Source organism: Anneissia japonica, unplaced genomic scaffold (genome assembly GCF_011630105.1).
Source record: "Anneissia japonica isolate Jap-2015-1 unplaced genomic scaffold, ASM1163010v1 scaffold287953_len805160_cov178, whole genome shotgun sequence".
NCBI classification, from domain to species: domain Eukaryota; kingdom Metazoa; phylum Echinodermata; class Crinoidea; order Comatulida; family Comatulidae; genus Anneissia; species Anneissia japonica.
In genome coordinates this window covers 728,963-748,335 of record NW_022747029.1, presented here as the reverse complement: position 1 = coordinate 748,335, position 19,373 = coordinate 728,963, and the positions used below count along the sequence as shown (strand labels likewise).

Genomic DNA, 19,373 nt, shown 5'->3' with positions numbered 1-19,373 from the left:
TTTCTGATGATGACATAATTAATGTCGAAATATTGAATCCCAACACGATGGCGTGTATTTCAATACTTGGAGTATGTATTATACTTTCTTACATGACTTTTATTTCATAACGACCCTTGATTTTCTCAAGGGCTGAGAAAAATTGAGTTTAAACTCAAAGAGTGTTCCTCTGCACGGAAATCTTTAGTAAAAGGCGAAAGATTTATGCGTGATGCAGAAAAACCAGAGTAATGTCAAACGGAACGACGACAGTATTATATAACATTGGTCACCGCAACTGGTAGGTGTCGCATATTTATAAAACGCGATAACTAAAACATGACTTTAAACCCAACATCTACATATTAGCAATAAAAAGTGTAAAAAGTACTGTTGTACTGTTCTAATAATAGCTGTGAAGTAATAATTGAGTAATTAAAATCTTTATATTTAACTATAACTCTATGTGTTACAATGCAAGTTCCTTTCCAATCTACTGTATGGAAAAATAGTTATAAGATATAGGCCTTAACAGCTTCTGTCTGTTTTTTTTTTTTAATGTAACCTAGTCATTAGCTGTCAACGCTTATACTATTAATATTGCGATTTAAATAATTTGATGGCACATAGTTTAATTGTAATTAATTATATACTCACTTATTTCATAAATACTCACGAAATTCATAATATAGGCCCAATGCCAAAAAGTTTGGTTTGTGTGCTTTTTTGTATATTATATACTAGTCATTCCATAGCTGTAAATGCCTATGCTAATAATATTGCGATTATATAATTTGATGGCACACGGTTTAATTAATTATTATACTCACTTGTTAATTATTATTTTTTACTTTTTTGCCTTTAATTTGTTTTTATTATTTATTTGTCCGCTTCATTTATGTATGCATTTCTACAGTTACATTTAACCATATGTTTATCAGGCTATATATCAATTTCTATATTTAATTTATCTTATATATTTTTATGTACTGGTACTTAATTATTCGGTCGTTAAATGAAACACCCATGAACAGATAGAAAAAAAGAACTACCAACATATCTGGAAAAGTACGTACCACCTATAGTAAACAATGTGTGGAAATATAATTCAGATTCAGATTCACTGATTCAGATTTATTTGGTCCTTGCAGAAACTCATTTAAGGCAACAATCGCAATACAATGAAATACAAAAATACAAAGAAATAAAAACTAAGAATAGCAAAAATATAGAACAGTATAAAATAAAAATACTGTATACAGAGATAAAACGTGGTAATGAGTATAGAGAGATTATATCTAGCCGTTATTGTTATGTAATCTGATGGAGAATGGAATTAACGAATTCAAATACCTGCTGCGTAGACGCTTGCCAGATTTTAACCAATTATACTCATGGTATAGATGGTGATCATTATTGGTCATAATATTCTTTGTCTTATCTAGGATGATTGCAACACAAACCTTATCAATCGAAATGCTTTCCTTAATTATACGACAAGCTTGGTTTGTTAATGCTTGAAGTTTGCCTAAATCTGATTTTTCCTTAAGCTACTAAGAAAAAACAACGGAACAGAAAAGAATTGCACTTTGAACAACTGACGAATAAAAAAGATTCAAAATCGTTAGATCAACATGAAAATGATTAAGTTTTCTTAAGAAGAAAAGTCGAGTGAGTCCTTTGGAAAATAGTCCTTTACAATGCTCGCCCCAATTAAGCTTATCATCAATTATCATGCAAAGGTACATATAACTAGTAACTATTTCAATTTCATCATCATGTATTTTTACTGGAACAGGTACCCTGTTTACAGATTTCCTGAAGTCAAAAATTACTTCTTTAGTTTTCTTGCCATATTTACAGTTAATTGATTAGTATCACACCAATTGACAATGAAAATGATTAAGTTTTCTTAAGAAGAAAAGTCGAGTGAGTCCTTTGGAAAATAGTCCTCTACAATGCTCGCCCCAATTAAGCTTATCATCAATTATCATGCAAAGGTACATATAACTAGTAACTATTTCAATTTCATCATCATGTATTTTTACTGGAACAGGTACCCTGTTTACAGATTTCCTGAAGTCAAAAATTACTTCTTTAGTTTTCTTGCCATATTTACAGTTAATTGATTAGTATCACACCAATTGACAACACCTTCAATGGTTTCCCGATAGGGATTCTCATTGTCACCATGCACAAGACCAACAATTAAGGTATCATCAGCGTATTTAAGTAGATACGTATTTAGTGTACGAGAAACACAATCATTAGTGTATAACATATAATAATGGGGATAAGCAACATCCTTGGGCGAACCAACATTAGTAGTAATAACATCAGAAAGAGAGTTAGACACCTTTACACGCTATTCTCTTAAATATAAAAAGTTACTGATCCAGGAAATTAAATATGGATTAACCTCAAGATTATGGAGTTTCTCAATTAAAATATATGGCTGCATAGTGTTAAAAGCAGATAAAAAATCAACAAAAGTAGCTCTAGCATAACAATTTAGTTTATCAGTATGTTTTTGAACTAAGTTAACTAAAGTTAGAACGGCATCCTCAGCACATTTAAGTGGCAGATAAGCAAACTGCAGAGGATATATAATAGGAGATAAAGAACATAATAAATAATTACATACAATACGCTCAAAGCACTTCATAATGATGGAGGTAAGCGCAACTGGGCGAAAGTCATTTAACTTAGAGGGACGAGCCTTCTTAGCGACAGGTACAATAACGGATGACTTCCAACACTTAGGAATTATATGCAAGTCCATAGATAATTGTAACAAAATAACTAAAGGGGACAAAAAGTTGGTTAGCACATTCTATTTTCTCTATGTTTGGAGGGCCATTAACAGCTGCGTCCTCAAACCGAGCATAAAATTTGTTAAAATTATTTGCTACATTTTCAGGAGTGTCACCCGAAAGAAAGTTATTATTATTTGTCTTCTTCTCTAGACCAGTCATTTCATACATACATTTCCAAGCATCTCTAGGATTATTTGTTTTAAAGGAATTTTCCAACTTAGTTTTATAGTCAAGTTTAGCGTTAGTTATTTCAGTTTTAATTAGCTTTTTGATACTGGTTAAAAAAATGTTGAAACACACAACATTATTTTTATTTCATAAAGACCCTTAAATTCTTCAGGGGCTGAGAAAAATTGAGTTTAAACACAAAGAATGTTCCTCTGCACGGAAATCTTTAATGAAAGGCAAAAGATTTATGTGTGATGCAAAGAAACTAGAGTAATGTCAAACGGGACACTTCTCATTGGGTAACAAAGTCGTAATTTTTCATAATGTCAAAAAGTGTCTATAGTGGTGAATTATGGTTTAGGTTTTTTTTAATCAAGTTTCAAAAATTTCTATGTATGTGGAAAATGTAGTTGATTACCAAAGGTTACAATTTTTATTTTGAAGACTGCATGGTCTAGGAAGTGTACATTTTTTTATGGGACAAGTTTCCAAGGGCGGGTTTTCTAGGGGCGAGTTGACTGCCAATGAGTGTTGTCAAAGAGCGAGCCAGCGTGTTATTTGATCACAAGTGCGAGACATCCCAAGTGTGAGCCAGCGAGCCATGACGTCACGACAATAGATAGAGAGGTTAATGAGTTGTGCGAGGTATCGGCTGAGATTTGTAGAGTACAATTCAAAAAACAACTATAGGTCTAATAATGAATTATTGTGATGTTAAATAGAAAATGTTAGCTATCAAAGAGCGACGTTGTTTTTCATTGGGACCTTCGTCCCTTCAAGGCTAGGCCTATACCATCCTAGCTAGTCTAGGCCTAGAGTGCTAGCGCGAACATGCGGACGTTGGTACGAGTACGTTAGTCTACAAACGTCGCCTAAAGTAATTGCTTTTACCCGGCAGAACGAAAGAAGGAAACTCCGCTTTTCAGTCGTCTTAGGCACTTGTTTTTTGACAAACAATGACCTTTCAGAGGTCAAATTGCTTTCAAGAATATGAATTGGCTGCTTCGCAGCAATAAAAGTGTAAACAAGTTTTAAAAGTTGTACTGTTCTAATAATAGCTCTGAAGTAATAATTGAGTAATTAAAATCTTTATATTTAACTATAACTCTATGTGTTACAATGCAAGTTCCTTTCCTATCTATTGTATGGAAAAAAGTTATAAGATATAGGCCTTAACAACTTCTGTCTGTTTTTTTTTAAAATGTAATCTAGTTATTAGCTGTCAACGCTTATACTATTAATATTGCGACTTAAATAATTTGATGGCACATAGTTTAATTGTAATTAATTATATACTCACTTATTAATTTTCTTTTTCCCACTTTTTTGCCATTTCATTTATTTATGCATATGTTCATGTACTTTACATGCTATATCCATTTTTATATTTTATTTATCTTATATTTTTTTATATATTTTTATCTACTTATAGTCGGTCGTTAAATGAAGCGCCCATAAAGAGATGAAAATACTCTCAAAATATCTGGAAAGTACGTACAATCCAGCAACGGTGTGTGGAAATATAAATAACACATTACTTTTATTTCAACGACCCTTGATTTCCTCAAGGCCTGAGAAAAATTGAGTTTACACTCAAAAAATGTTCCTCTGCACGGTAATCTTTAGTATTATATAACATTGGTCACCGCAACGGGTAGGTCAAATATTTATAAAACGCGATAACTAAAGCTTGACTTTAAACCCAACAGCTAGATATTAACAATAAAAAGTGTATAAAAAGTTTAAAAAGTTGTACTGTTCTAATAATAACTGTGAAGTAATAATTAAGTAATTAAAATCTTTATATTTAACTATAGTTCTATGTGTTACAATGCAAGTTCCTTTCCTATTACTGTAGGGGCATATAAAATACGAAATTCATAATATGTATAAGCCCACTTGACAAAGAGCTTGTGTTTGTTTACTTTTTTTAAAAGTATAAACTAGTCATTGGCTGTAAATGCATATGCTATTAATATTGGGATTTAAAGAATTTTATGGAACACGGTTTAATTAATTAATTATAGGCCTATAATCATTTATTTTTTTTTTACCTTTTTCCTTTAATTTGCTTTTATTATTTATTTGTCCGTTTCATTTTTATATACATTCCTTCAGTAGTTACATTTAACCATACGTTCATCACGATATATATCAATTTCCATATTTTATATATCTTATATATTTTTATTTACGGTGCTTAATTACTCGATCGTTCAATGAAGCGCCCGCCCGCCCATGGACAGATACAAAAAATGAACTGTCAAAATACCTAGAAAAGTACGTACCACCTAGACAACGAAGTGTGGAAATATAATTGAAACATACAACATTACTTTTATTTCATAACGACCCTTGATTTCCTCAAGGGCTGAGAAAAATTAGGTTTGAACTCAATGAGCGTTCCTCTGCACGGAAATCTTTAGTAAAAGGCGAAAGATTTATGCGTAATGCAGAGAAACCAGAGTAACGTTGAAGGCACGAGGACAGTATTATATAACAATGGTCACCGCAACGGGTAAGTGTTAAATATTTATACAACACAATAACTAAAACATGACTTTAAACCCAACAAGATATTAACAATAAAAAGTGTAAACAAGTTTTAAAAGTTGTACTGTTCTAATAATAGCTGTGAAGTAATAATTAAGTACCGTAATTAAAATCTTTATATTTAACTATGCTCTATGTGTTACAACGCAAGTTCCTTTCCTATCTACTGTGGATGGCCTATGTAAGACGAAATTCATAATATGTAGGTCCACTTGCTAAACAGCTTGTGTTTGTTTGCTTTTTTAATATTACAAACTAGTCATTCTATAGCTGTAAATGTCTATGCTAATAATATTGCGATTAAATAATTTGATCGCACACGGTTTAATTAATTATATACGCACTTATTAATTATTTTTTTACCCTTTTCCTTTAATTTGTTTTTATTATTTATTTGTCCGTTTTATTTATGTATACATTTTTTCAGTTACATTTAACCATATGTTTATCAGGCTATATATCAATTTCTATATTTCATTTATCTTATATATTTTTATGTAGGCCTAATGGTACTTAATAATTCGGTCGTATAATGAAGCGCACATTAACAGATAGAAAAAAAGAACTGTCAAAATATCTGGAAAAGTACGTACCACCTATAGACAACAATGTGTGGAACTATAATTGAAACATACAACATCATTTTTAATTCATAACGACCCTTGATTTCCTCAAGTGCTGAGAAAAATTGAGTTTAAACTCAAAGAGTGTTCCTCTGCACGAAATCTTTAGTAAATGCGAAAGATTAATGCGTGATGCAGAGAAACCAGATGCAGAGAAACTATAACTGTATGTGTTACAATGTGCATGTGCATGCATATGTATGTGTATGTGTGTGTATGTATGTGTGTATATATGTGTATATATATATATATATATATATATATGTATATATATATATTTGTATGTATATATATATATATATATACAGTATATATATATATATGTATGTGGGTGTGTATATGTATATATATATGCATATGCATATGTATTTGAAATGTGATTTCCTTGTTTCTTGCAATTAATTCTGTAAATGTATTTTTAATGTGTAGTGTGTGTAATGTCCGAATTTTATGCCTGTTTCTAATTATTCAAGCCACCTTTTTAATTCAATTGCATTGTTTTGATTGTATTTCTTTGCTTCTCCTTGTTGGAGGTTATTTTTGAATAAATGAATTAAAATGAAATAAGATATAGCCTACAAATAGCTTCTGTCTGTTTTTTTTTTAAATGTAATCCATTCATTAGCTGTCAATGCCTATACTAATAATAGTGCGATTTGAGTAATTTTTAATGGCACATAGTTTAATTATAATTAATTATATACCCACTTATTAATTATTTTTTTCACTTTTTTGCCTTTAATTTGTTTTTATCATTTATTTGCCCGTTTCATTTATTTATGCATTGCTTCAGTTACACTTAACCATATATTCATGTAATGTACACGCTATATCCATTTCTATATTTTATTTATTTTATATATTTTTATTACTTATTCAGTCGTTAAATTAGAGAAGAGTGAAATTTCACTGTTCCCTGGTTAAATGAAGCGCCCATAAAGAGATAAAATCTGAGAGTAATAAAATGCAAAACGGTTTGCGTCAAGGTTGTCCGTTGTCCGCACTGCTTTTATTCTAGTAGTAGAAATGATGGCTAATAATATTATATCAGATACCTTGTTAAGAAGAATACCATTGCCATGCAATTCCACTACTGATCATGAGGCACGTATTGCTCAATTGGCCGATGATACGGTATTATTCATCGGAAATGAAACTAGCCTTAATAGGTCCATTGTTTTGATTGATCAATTTTGTAAAGTTTCAGGTTTAAGACTTAATATGAAAAACGAAAGCAATGTGGATTGGCAGGTGGAAGAATCGTACTAATAAACCTTATAAGTTATGTTGGGTCAAAGAACCATTTAAAATCTTAGGTATATACATTGGTTATGACAATAAAAAAATGCTCAGAACTTAACTGGAATAATAAATTACTAAGCTTGGAAAAACTATTAAACATTTGGAAGTGTAGAAACCTTTCTCTAATGGGAAAAGTAACAATTTTGAAGTGTCTTGCACTATCGAAACTGATTTACAACGCTTTAATAATTGAAGTTCCAAATTATGTTTTCACAAAGGTCAATACACTTATATACAACTTTATCTAGAATGTGAAAAAATAAAAATAAAAATAAAAGAAAAACATTAATAGGACCCACTGAACTTGGAGGTTTAAATGTACCAGACTTTAGCTTGCATGTCAAAGCCCTCAGTATAAATTGGGCAAGAAAACTTCTTAACAATGACTTTGTCAAATAGAAATTAATTCCGTTATTTTATATAAATAAACTTGCTGCTGAAATTGTATTGTTCAATATGTCAAATATTCATTTGTTACAAAACACAATGATGGAAACGGTACCACAGTTTTATGTGAATGTAAGAAAATCATCAGTTCAATAAAATAGTATTACAAATAATCAAGTAAATAGCTATAGTGAGATTGCTGAGCAACCTCTATGGGGTAATAAACACATCAATGTAAATGAAAAATCTTTGCTATTTAACAACTGGACAATTCGGGCTTTAAAAAAAATTAAAGACATTGTTATTAAAAATAGACTGTTGACGCCAAAAGAAATATTGGAAAAGTTGTTAAACAAAAGTAATTGGTTAAGTGAATATTTAACAGTACTAAAAGCAATCCCCAGAAAGTGGATTAAAATTATTAATAACTATATACAACCCAATGCAAAGAAAGAAGCAGAGTTGACAATAAACCGGATTTAATAAAAACTATTTCCAAGTATATGTATAACTTCTATGTCAATGACGTTTTTATTCAACCTATCGCACAAGTTAAGTGGGAAAATGAATTTGACAATAATGATCCAATTGAATGGAATACTGTTTGGCTAAGAAAAGTAAAACTCATAAAGGATTTAAATATGCTCATTTTAATTACAAATTACTCCATAAAATTACTCCAACAAATATACGACTGTTTTGTTGGAAACATAGAGACTCTGAGTTATGTATTAAGTGTGGAATCTTGAAGATGATAAACATGTATTTTTATTGCAATTATGTCAGTAATTTATGGGAAAATGTACAGAATATGATTAACAACATACATTACATCAGGATAAAATATAAAGATATTATTCTTGATACAGATAATAATGTAATTAATGAGATGTTTACGATTTATAAACAAAAAACTTTGTCAGAACTAAACAACTACGTATGTAGAAACTTATAGAATTTATTTATCACTATATGCTAAAAAGTAGTATCAATATCAACTGTGAATTTATTATCAACAGAGAAAAAGCATTAAAGAAATGGATTAAGGTAATTAACTATTTAAGACTTTAATCTTTGTATTATAGAATTAACAAAACATATTTATAAGGATTTACCTGTAATAGCATCATAATAATGCCAACTGCTGCAATTACCATTGCATTATTGTTATTCTGATTGACCTGTTAATTGATAAATTCACTCTTAACATAGTTTTTTCTTCCTCTTTGTGGGTTTCCAACTCAAAATGAAAGGGAAGAAAGATAGAGAGAGAAAAAAAAAAGAAATGAATTTACAAAAGAGAAAAAAAAAACAAATACAAAATTTTATAAAATAAATTGTTAGTAAGGAAATGAAAGGAGTGAAATTTGATTGTAAAAATTGTGCTGCTATGAAACGATAATAAGAAACTTAAGAGGTCTAATATATAGGCCTTTTGTTCTCTTTTTATTTTGAATATGAATTTGCTGATTTGATTTGTTATTTTGAAAATCATTGGTATTATGTGTTATTGAATAAATGTGGCTTTGCCTGAAAAGAGAAAAAAAAACCGAGATAAAGTCTGTACAACCCTGACAACGATGTGTGGAAATACAAATAAATCATAATACATTACTTTTATTTCATAACTACCCTTGATTTCCTCAAGGGCTGAGAAAAATTGAGTTTAAACTCAAAGAGCGTTCCTCTGCACGGAAATCTTTAGTAAAAGGCGAAAGATTTATGCGTGATGCAGAGAAACCAGAGTAATGTCAATTGGTACGACGACAGTATTATATAACATTGGTCACCGCAACAGGTAGGTGTCAAATATTTATAAAACGCGATAAATAAAGCTTGACGTTAAACCCAACAGCTAGATATTAACAATAAAAAGTTTAAAAACAATTTAAAAGTTGTACTGTTCTAATAATAGCTGAAAAAGTGATAATTAAGTAATTAAAATCTTTATATTTAACTATAGTTCTATGTGTTACAATGCAAGTTCCTTTTTTATTTACTGTATGGAAGACGAAAGTTATAAGATATAGGCCTACAAACAGCTTCTGTCTGATTTTTTTTTAAATGTAAACTAGTCATTAGCTGTTAATGCCTATACTATTAATATTGCGATTTAAAAAATTTGATGGCACATAGTTTACTTATAATTAATTATATACTCCCTTATTAATTTTTTTTTCACTTTTTTGCCTTTAAAATGTTTTTATCATTTATTTGCCCGTTTCATTTAGTTATGCATTGCTTCAGTTACACTTAACCATATGTTCATGTACTGTACACGATATATCCATTTTTATATTTTATTTCATATCTTATGTAATTTTATTTACTTGTTCGGTCGGTAAATGAAGCGCCCATAAAGAGATACAAAAGCTCTCAAAATATCTGGAAAAGTACGTACAATCCAGACAACGATGTGTGGAAACATAAATAAACCTAACACATTAATACTTTTATTTCATAACGACCCTTGATATTCTCAAGGGCTGAGAAAAATTGAGTTTAAACTCAATGAGTGTTCCGCTGCACGGAAATCTTTAGTAAAAGGCGAAAGATTTATGCGTGATGCAGAGAAACAAGAGTGACGTTGGAAGCACGAGGACAGTATTATATATAACATTGGTCACCGCAACGGGTAAGTGTCAAATATTTATATAACACAATAACCAAAACATGACATTAAACCCAACAGATAGATAGGCCTATTAAAAAAAAAGTGTAAAAAAGTTTAAATAGTTGTACTGTTTATATTTAACCTTTTATGTAGGCCTATTAAAATGCAAGTTCCCTTCCTACCGTATGAAAGACGGAATTTATTTAAAGATATTCACATTTGCTTTTGTAAGAACCATTAAAAGTTTGCAAGGATCCGTGTTCTTATTTTGGTTTTAATTCTACACACTTTTCTTTTATATATAAAAAAAAAACATGATTATTATACGGCAGTATATTACTTTACTCTATTATAAAGATTACATAATCATACCTTCAGCAAAATAGTGTTCAGATAAGATTTAATGGCTTTTCTATGTAAACAATGGAGGAATTTGTTTATAATACCTCCATGGGTAAACATATAATTAAAACACTTAGGCCCTATATAAAAAAAAATCAGATCATTTATTTGTCTTCTAATTTTAGGAGAAATAATAGGAGTTTGGCAAGTGCAACAGGTTTCAGGGCCGTTGAAACAATTGAAGGAAAACGATCTTAACTAAAACTAGCAAAAGCAAGGGGAAACAAATGAATAGGGCCTATTAATACATCCAGTACATTAGTACTGTCCGCACATGCGTGCATGCATACACATAATATCATAGTACATGAACATATACATCTCAACCTATAGAAATAATATCAGTCGGTTTGTATGCGTTCCCTGCACGTATCACAACAATAGACACAAAAATGAAAGGTTTAAAAGAAGTGGAAAAAAATTGTATTATAACAATAGTTGTGATAGTAATTAAGTAATTAAATCTTTATATTGAAATATTGTACATTACCTAAATGAAGTTTCAATACAATTACGCTATATCCATTACTATATTGTATTTACCTTATATAATTTTATTTACTTACAGTATATTCGGTCACTGAATGAAGCGCACATAAGCACATTCAAACCAAAAAAAAAAAAAAAAAAAAAAAAAAAAAACTCAGGGAATGTCTGGAAGCAGTACGTACCATCCAAACAATGATAATAAACATTATTTTTATTTCATAACGACCCTTGATTTCCTCAAGGGCTGAGAAAAATTGAGTTTAAACCCAATGAGGTGTTCCTCTGCACGGAAATCTTTAGTAAAAGGCGAAAGATTTATGCGTGATGCAGAGAAACCAGAGTAATGTCAAATGGCACGAGGACAGTACTATATAACATTGGTCACCGCAATAGGTAAGTGTCAAATATTTATAAAACGCGATAACTAAAGCTTGACTTTAAACCCAACAGCTAGATATTAACAATAAAAAGTGTAAAAACAATTTAAAAGTTGTACTGTTCTAATAATAGCTGTAAAGTGATAATTAAGTACCGGTAATTAAAATCTTTATATTTAACTATAGCTCTATGTGTTACAATGCAAGTTCCTTTTTTATTTACTGTATGGAAGACGAAAGTTATAAGATATAGGCCTATAAACAGCTTCTGTCTGGTTTTTTTTTTAAATGTAAATTAGTCATTAGCTGTCAATGCCTATACTATTAATATTGCGATTTAAATAATTTGATGGCACATAGTTTAATTATAATTAATTATATACTCCCTTATTAATTAATTTTTTTCCCACTTTTTTGCCTTTAATTTGTTTTTATCATTTATTTGCCCGTTTCATTTATTTATGCATTGCTTCAGTTACACTTAACCATATGTTCATGTACTGTACACGATATATCCATTTTTATATTTTATTTATCTTATGTAATTTTATTTACTTATTCGGTTTGTAAATGAAGCGCCCATAAAGAGATACAAACACTCTCAAAATATCTGGAAAAGTACGTACAATCCAGACAATGATAATAAACATTATTTTTATTTCATAACGACCCTTGATTTTCTCAAAGGCTGAGAAAAATTGAGTTTAAACTCAATGAGTGTTCCTCTGCACGGAAATCTTTAGTAAAAGGCGAAAGATTTATGCGTGATGCAGAGAAACAAGAGTGGCGTTGGAAGCACGAGGACAGTATTGTATAACATTGGTCACCGCAACGGGTAAGTGTCAAATATTTATAAAACGCAATAACCAAAACATGACTTTAAACCCAACAGATAGATAGGCCTATTAAAAAAAAATGTAAAAAAGTTTAAATAGTTGTACTGTTTATATTTAACTTTTTATGTAGGCCTATTAAAATGCAAGTTCCCTTCCTACTGTATGGAAGACGGAATTTATTTAAAGATATTCACATTTGCTTTTGTAAGAACCATTAAAAGTTTGCAAGGCTCCGTGTTCTTATTTTGTTTTTAATTCTACACGCTTTTCTTTTATAAAAAAAAAAACATCATTATTATACAAGCAGTATATTACTTTACTCTATTATAAAGATTACATAATCATACCTTCAGCAAAATAGTGCTCAGATAAGATTTAATGGCTTTTCTATGTAAACCATGGAGGAATTTGTTTATAATACCTCCATGGGTAAACATATAATTAAACACTTAGGCCCTATATAAAAAAAATCAGATCATTTGTTTTTCTTCTAATTTTAGGAGAAATAATAGGAGTTTGGCAAGTGCAACAGGTTTCAGGGCCGTTGAAACAATTGAAGGAAAACGATCTTAACTAAAACTAGCAAAAGCTTATAAATACATCCAGTACATTAGTACTGTCCGCACGTGCGTGCATGCATACACATAATATCATAGTACATGAACATATACATCTCAACCTATAGAAATAATATCAGTCGGTTTGTATACGTTCCCTGCACGTATACACACAACAATAGACACAAAAATAAAAGGTTTAAAAGTGGAAAAAATTGTATTATAACAATAGTTGTGATAGTAATTAAGTAATTAAATCTTTATATTGAAATATTGTACATTACCTAAATGAAGGTTCAATACAATTACGCTATATCCATTTCTATATTTTATTTATCTTATATAATTTTATTTACTTACAGTATATTCGGTCACTGAATGAAGCGCACATAAGCACATTCAAACCAAAACAAAAAACAAAAAACAAAAAACAAAAAAAACTCAGGGAATGTCTGGAAGCAGTACGTACCATCCAAACAATGATAATAAACATTATTTTTATTTCATAACGACCCTTGATTTCCTCAAGGGCTGAGAAAAATTGAGTTTAAACCCAATGAGGTGTTCCTCTGCACGGAAATCTTTAGTAAAAGGCGAAAGATTTATGCGTGATGCAGAGAAACCAGAGTAATCTCAAATGGCACGAGGACAGTATTATATAACAATGGTCACCGCAACAGGTAGGTGTCAAATATTTATAAAACGCTATAACTAAAGCTTGACTTTAAACCCAACAGCTAGATATTAACAATAAAAAGAAAAAAAAAACTCAGAGAATGTCTGGAAGCAGTACGTACCATCCAAACAATGAAAACATTATTTTTATTTCATAACGACTCTTGATTTTCTCAAGGGCTGAGAAAAATTGAGTTTAAACTCAATGAGAGTTCCTCTGCACGGAAATCTTCAGTAAAAGACGAAAGATTTATCCGTGATGCAGAGAAACAAGAGTGACGTCAAACGGAACGAGGGCAGTATTATATAACATTCAACGCAACGGGTAGGTGGTAACTATTTATAAAACGCAATAACTAAAACATGACTTTAAAATCCAACAGCTAGATATAAACAATAAAAAGTGTAAAAAGTTTTAAAAGTTGTACTGTTCTAATAATAGCTGTGAAGTAATAATTAAGTAATTAAAATCTTTATATTTAATTATAGCTCTATTTGTTACAATGCAAGTTCCTTTCCTATCTACTGTAGGGGGCCTATAAAATACGAAATTCATAATATATAGGCCCACTTGCCAAAAAGTTTGTGTTTGTGTGCTTTTTTATTTAATAAACTAGTCATTCGCTGTATGCCTATGCTAATAATATTGCGATTAAATAATATGATGGCACACGGTTTAATTAATTATTTATATACTCAATTATTAATTATTATTTTTTACCGTTTTGCCTTTAATTTGTTTTTATTATTTATTTGTCCGCTTCATTTATGCATGAATTTCTTCAGTTACATTTAACCATATGTTTATCAGGCTATATATCAATTTCTATATTTAATTTATCTTATATATTTTTATGTACTGGTACTTAATTATTCGGTCGTTTAATGAAGCGCCCATTAACAGATAGAAAAAAAGAACTATCAAAATATCTGGAAAAGTACGTACCACCTATAGACAGCAATGTGTGGAAATATAATTGAAACATACAACATTATTTTTATTTCATAACGACCCTTGATTTTCTCAAAGGCTGAGAAAAATTGAGTTTAATCTCAAAGAGTGTTCCTCTGCACGGAAATCTTTAGTAAAAGGCGAAAGATTTATGCGTGATGGCACATAGTTTAATTATAATTAATTATATACTCACTTATTAACATTTTTTTTTCACTTTTTTGCCTTTAATTTGTTTTTATAATTTATTTGCCCGTTTCATTTATTTATGCATTGCTTCAGTTACACTTAACCATATATTCATGTAATGTACACGCTATATCCATTTCTATATTTTATTTATCTTATATATATATTTTTATTACTTATTCGGTCGTTAAATTAGAGAAGAGTGAAATTTCACTGTTCCCTGGTTAAATGAAGCGCCCATAAAGAGATAAAATCTGAGAGTTTTAAAATGCAAAACGGTTTGCGTCAAGGTTGTCCGTTGTCCGCACAGCTTTATATTCTAGTAGTAGAAATGATGGCTAATAATACTATATCAGATACCTTGTTAAGAAGAATACCATTGCCATGCAATTCCACTACTGATCATGAGGCACGTATTGCTCAATTGGCCGATGATACGGTATTATTCATCGGAAATGAAACTAGCCTTAATAGGTCCATTGTTTTGATTGATCAATTTTGTAAAGTTTCAGGTTTAAGACTTAATATGAAAAACAAAAGCAATGTGGATTGGCAGGGGGAAGAATCGTACTAATAAACCTTATAAGTTATGTTGGGTCAAAGAACCATTTAAAATCTTAGGTATATACATTGGTTATGACAATAAAAAATGCTCAGAACTTAACTGGAATAATAAATTACTAAGCTTGGAAAAATTATTAAACATTTGGAAGTGTAAACCTTTCTCTAATGGGAAAAGTAAAAATTTTGAAGTGTCCTGCACTATCGAAACTGATTTACAACGCTTTAATAATTGAAGTTCCAAATTATGTTTTCACAAAGGTCAATACACTTATATACAACTTTATCTAGAATGTGAAAAAATAAAAAAAAAATAAAAGAAAAACATTAATAGGACTTGGAGGTTTAAAAGTACCAGACTTTAGCTTGCATGTCAAAGCCTTCAGTATAAATTGGGCAAGAAAACTTCTTAACAATGACTTTGTCAAATAGAAATTAATTCCGTTATTTTATATAAATAAACTTGCTGCTGAAATTGTATTGTTCAATATGTCAAATATTCATTTGTTACAAAACACAATGATGGAAACGGTACCACAGTTTTATGTGAATGTAAGAAAATCATCAGTTCAATACAATAGTATAACAAATAATCAAGTAAATAGCAATAGCGAGATTGCTGAGCAACCTCTATGGGGTAATAAACACATCAATGTAAATGAAAAATCTTTGCTATTTAACAACTGGTACAATTCGGGCTTTAAAATAAATTAAAGACATTGTTATTAAAAATAGACTGTTGACGTCAAAGGAAATATTGGAAAAGTTGTTAAACAAAAGTAATTGGTTAAGTGAATATTTAACAGTACTAAAAGCAATCCTCAGAAATACAACACAATGCAAAGAAAGAAGCAGAGTTGACAATAAACCGGAATTTAGTAAAAACTAATTCTAAGTATATGTATAACTTCTATGTCAATGACGTTTTTATTCACTCTATCGCACAAGTTAAGTGGGAAAATGAATTTGACAATAATGATCCAATTGAATGGAACACTGTTTGGCTAAGAAAAGTAAAACTCATAAAGGATTTAAATATGCTCAATTTAATTACAAATTACTCCATAAAATTACTCCAACAAATAAACGACTGTTTTGTTGGAAACATAGAGACTCTGAGTTATGTATTAAGTGTGGAATCTTGAAGATGATAAACATGTTTTTTTATTGTAATTATGTCAGTAATTTATGAGAAAATGTACAGAATATAATTAACAACATACATTACATCAGCATAAAATATAAAGATATTATTCTTGATACAGATAATAATGTAATTAATGAGATGTTTACGATTTATAAACAAAAAACTTTGTCAGAACTAAACAACTACGTATGTATTTATCACTATATGCTAAAAAGTAGTATCTAACTGAGAATTTATTATCAACAGAGAAAAAGTATTAAAGAAATGGATTAAGGTAATTAACTATTTAAGACTTTAATCTTTGTATTATAGAATTAACAAAACATATTTATCAGGATTTACCTGTAATAGCATCATAATAATGCCAACTGCTGCAATTACCATTGCATTATTGTTATTCTGATTGACCTGTTAATTGATAAATTCACTCTTAACATTTTTTTTTTCTTCTCTGTGGGTTTCCAACTCAAAATGAAAGGGAAAAAGGATAAAGAGAGAAAAAAAAAGGAGAACTGAATTTACAAAAGAAAAAAAAAATACAAAATTTCATAAAATAAATTGTTAGTAAGGAAATGAAAGGAGTGAAATTTGATTGTAAAAATTGTGCTGCTATGAAACGATAAGAAACTTAAGAGGTCTAACATATAGGCCTTTTGTTTTCTTTTTATTTTGAATATGAATTTGCTAATTTGATTTGTTATTTTGAAAATCATTGGTATTATGTATTATTGAATAAATGTGGCTTTGCCTGAAAAGAGAAAAAAAACGAGATAAAAAACTCTCAAAATATCTGAAAAAGTCTGCACAATCCAGACAACGATGTGTGGAAATGCAAATGAAACATAATACATTACTTTTATTTCATAACTACCCTTGATTTCCTCAAGGGCTGAGAAAAATTGAGTTTAAACTCAAAGAGTGTTCCTCTGCACGGAAATCTTTAGTAAAAGGCGAAAGATTTATGCGTGATGCAGAGAAACCAGAGTAATCTCAAATGGCACGAGGACAGTATTATATAACATTGGTCCCCGCAACAGGTAGGTGTCAAATATTTATAAAACGCGATAACTAAAGCTTGACTTTAAACCCAACAGCTAGATAGTCCTATTAAAAAAATGTAAAAAAGTTTAATAAAAAGTGTAAAAACAATTTAAAAGTTGTACTGTTCTAATAATAGCTGTAAAGTGATAATTAAGTAATTAAAATCTTTATATTTAACTATAGCTCTATGTGTTACAATGCAAGTTTAGTTTAATTATAATTAATTATATACTCCCTTATTAATTTTTTTTTTCACTTTTTTGCCTTTAATTTGTTTTTATCATTTATTTGCCCGTTTCATTTATTTATGCATTGCTTCAGTTACACTTAACCATATGTTCATGTACTGTACACGATATATCCATTTTTATATTTTATTTCATATCTTATGTAATTTTATTTACTTATTCAGTCGGTAAATGAAGCGCCCATAAAGAGATACAAAAACTCTCAAAATATCTTGAAAAGTACGTACAATCCAGACAACGATGTGTGGAAACATAAATAAAACCTAACACATTAATACTTTTATTTCATAACGACCCTTGTTTTTCAAAAGGGCTGAGAAAAATTGAGTTTAAAATCAATGAGTGTTCCTCTGCACGGAAATCTTTAGTAAAAGGCGAAAGATTTATGCGTGATGCAGAGAAACAAGAGTGACGTTGAAAGCACGAGGACAGTATTATATAACATTGGTCACCGCAACGGGTAAGTGTCAAATATTTATAAAACGCAATAACCAAAACATGACTTTAAACCCAACAGATAGATAGGCCTATAAAAAAAAAGTGTAAAAAAGTTTAAATAGTTGTACTGTTGTAATAATAGCTGTGAAGTAATAATTAAATAAATAAAATCTTTATATTTAACTATTATGTAGGCCTATTACAATGCAAGTTCCCTTCCTACTGTAAAGAAAATGGAATTTATTTAAAGATATTCACATTTGCTTTTGTAAGAACCATTAAAAGTTTGCAAGGCTCCGTGTTCTTATTTTGTTTTTAATTCTACACACTTTTCTTTTATATAAAAAAAAACACATTATTATTATACAGCAGTATATTACTTTACTCTATTATAAAGGTTACATAATCATACCTTCAGCAAAATAGTGTTCAGATAAGATTAAATGGCTTTTCTAGGTAAACCATGGAGGAATTTGTTTATAATACCTCCATGGGTAAACATATAATTAAAACACTTAGGCCCTATATAAAAAAAAATCAGATCATTTATTTGTCTTCTAATTTTAGAAGAAATAATAGAAGTTTGGCAAGTGTTTCAAGGCCGTTGAAACAATTGAAGGAAAACGATCTTAACTAAAACTAGCAAAAGCAAGGGGAAACAAATGAATAGGGCCTATTAATACATCCAGTACATTAGTACTGTCAGCACGTGCGTGCACGCATACACATAATGTCATAGTACATGAACATATACATCTCAACCTATAGAAATAATATCAGTCGGTTTGTATACGTTCCCTGCACGTATACACACAACAATAGACACAAAAATGAAAGGTTTAAAAGAAGTGGAAAAAAGTTGTATTATAATAATAGTTGTGATAGTAATTAAGTAATTAAATTTTTATATTGAAATATTGTACATTACCTAAATGAAGGTTCAATACAATTACGATATACCCATTTCTATATTTTATTTATCTTATATATTTTTATTTACTTACAGTATATTCGGTCAC

The 19,373-nt window shown here is 29.7% G+C and overlaps 12 non-coding genes and 1 pseudogene across 12 annotated transcripts; all 13 read right to left on the bottom strand.

Moving 5' to 3' along the window:
* Positions 1-112: 112 nt before the first annotated feature.
* Positions 113-231, bottom strand: LOC117120433. Its single transcript, XR_004447348.1, has one exon. It is a non-coding gene; the product is annotated as a U5 spliceosomal RNA (small nuclear RNA).
* Positions 232-3,116: 2,885 nt separating this feature from the next.
* LOC117120425 lies at positions 3,117-3,237 on the bottom strand. The gene has a single exon (XR_004447342.1). It is a non-coding gene; the product is annotated as a U5 spliceosomal RNA (small nuclear RNA).
* A 2,077-nt stretch (positions 3,238-5,314) lies between these two features.
* Positions 5,315-5,433, bottom strand: LOC117120428. The gene has a single exon (XR_004447344.1). It is a non-coding gene; the product is annotated as a U5 spliceosomal RNA (small nuclear RNA).
* Positions 5,434-6,174: 741 nt separating this feature from the next.
* LOC117120430 lies at positions 6,175-6,291 on the bottom strand. The gene has a single exon (XR_004447345.1). It is a non-coding gene; the product is annotated as a U5 spliceosomal RNA (small nuclear RNA).
* A 3,167-nt stretch (positions 6,292-9,458) lies between these two features.
* Positions 9,459-9,577, bottom strand: LOC117120416. The gene has a single exon (XR_004447335.1). It is a non-coding gene; the product is annotated as a U5 spliceosomal RNA (small nuclear RNA).
* A 717-nt stretch (positions 9,578-10,294) lies between these two features.
* LOC117120420 lies at positions 10,295-10,413 on the bottom strand. The gene has a single exon (XR_004447339.1). It is a non-coding gene; the product is annotated as a U5 spliceosomal RNA (small nuclear RNA).
* Positions 10,414-11,557: 1,144 nt separating this feature from the next.
* LOC117120418 lies at positions 11,558-11,677 on the bottom strand. Its single transcript, XR_004447337.1, has one exon. It is a non-coding gene; the product is annotated as a U5 spliceosomal RNA (small nuclear RNA).
* Positions 11,678-12,378: 701 nt separating this feature from the next.
* On the bottom strand, positions 12,379-12,497 carry LOC117120419. Its single transcript, XR_004447338.1, has one exon. It is a non-coding gene; the product is annotated as a U5 spliceosomal RNA (small nuclear RNA).
* Positions 12,498-13,614: 1,117 nt separating this feature from the next.
* On the bottom strand, positions 13,615-13,734 carry LOC117120417. The gene has a single exon (XR_004447336.1). It is a non-coding gene; the product is annotated as a U5 spliceosomal RNA (small nuclear RNA).
* A 204-nt stretch (positions 13,735-13,938) lies between these two features.
* On the bottom strand, positions 13,939-14,057 carry LOC117120424. The gene has a single exon (XR_004447341.1). It is a non-coding gene; the product is annotated as a U5 spliceosomal RNA (small nuclear RNA).
* Positions 14,058-14,789: 732 nt separating this feature from the next.
* On the bottom strand, positions 14,790-14,902 carry LOC117120427 (annotated as a pseudogene).
* A 2,594-nt stretch (positions 14,903-17,496) lies between these two features.
* Positions 17,497-17,615, bottom strand: LOC117120415. The gene has a single exon (XR_004447334.1). It is a non-coding gene; the product is annotated as a U5 spliceosomal RNA (small nuclear RNA).
* Positions 17,616-18,208: 593 nt separating this feature from the next.
* Positions 18,209-18,328, bottom strand: LOC117120421. Its single transcript, XR_004447340.1, has one exon. It is a non-coding gene; the product is annotated as a U5 spliceosomal RNA (small nuclear RNA).
* Positions 18,329-19,373: the final 1,045 nt, after the last annotated feature.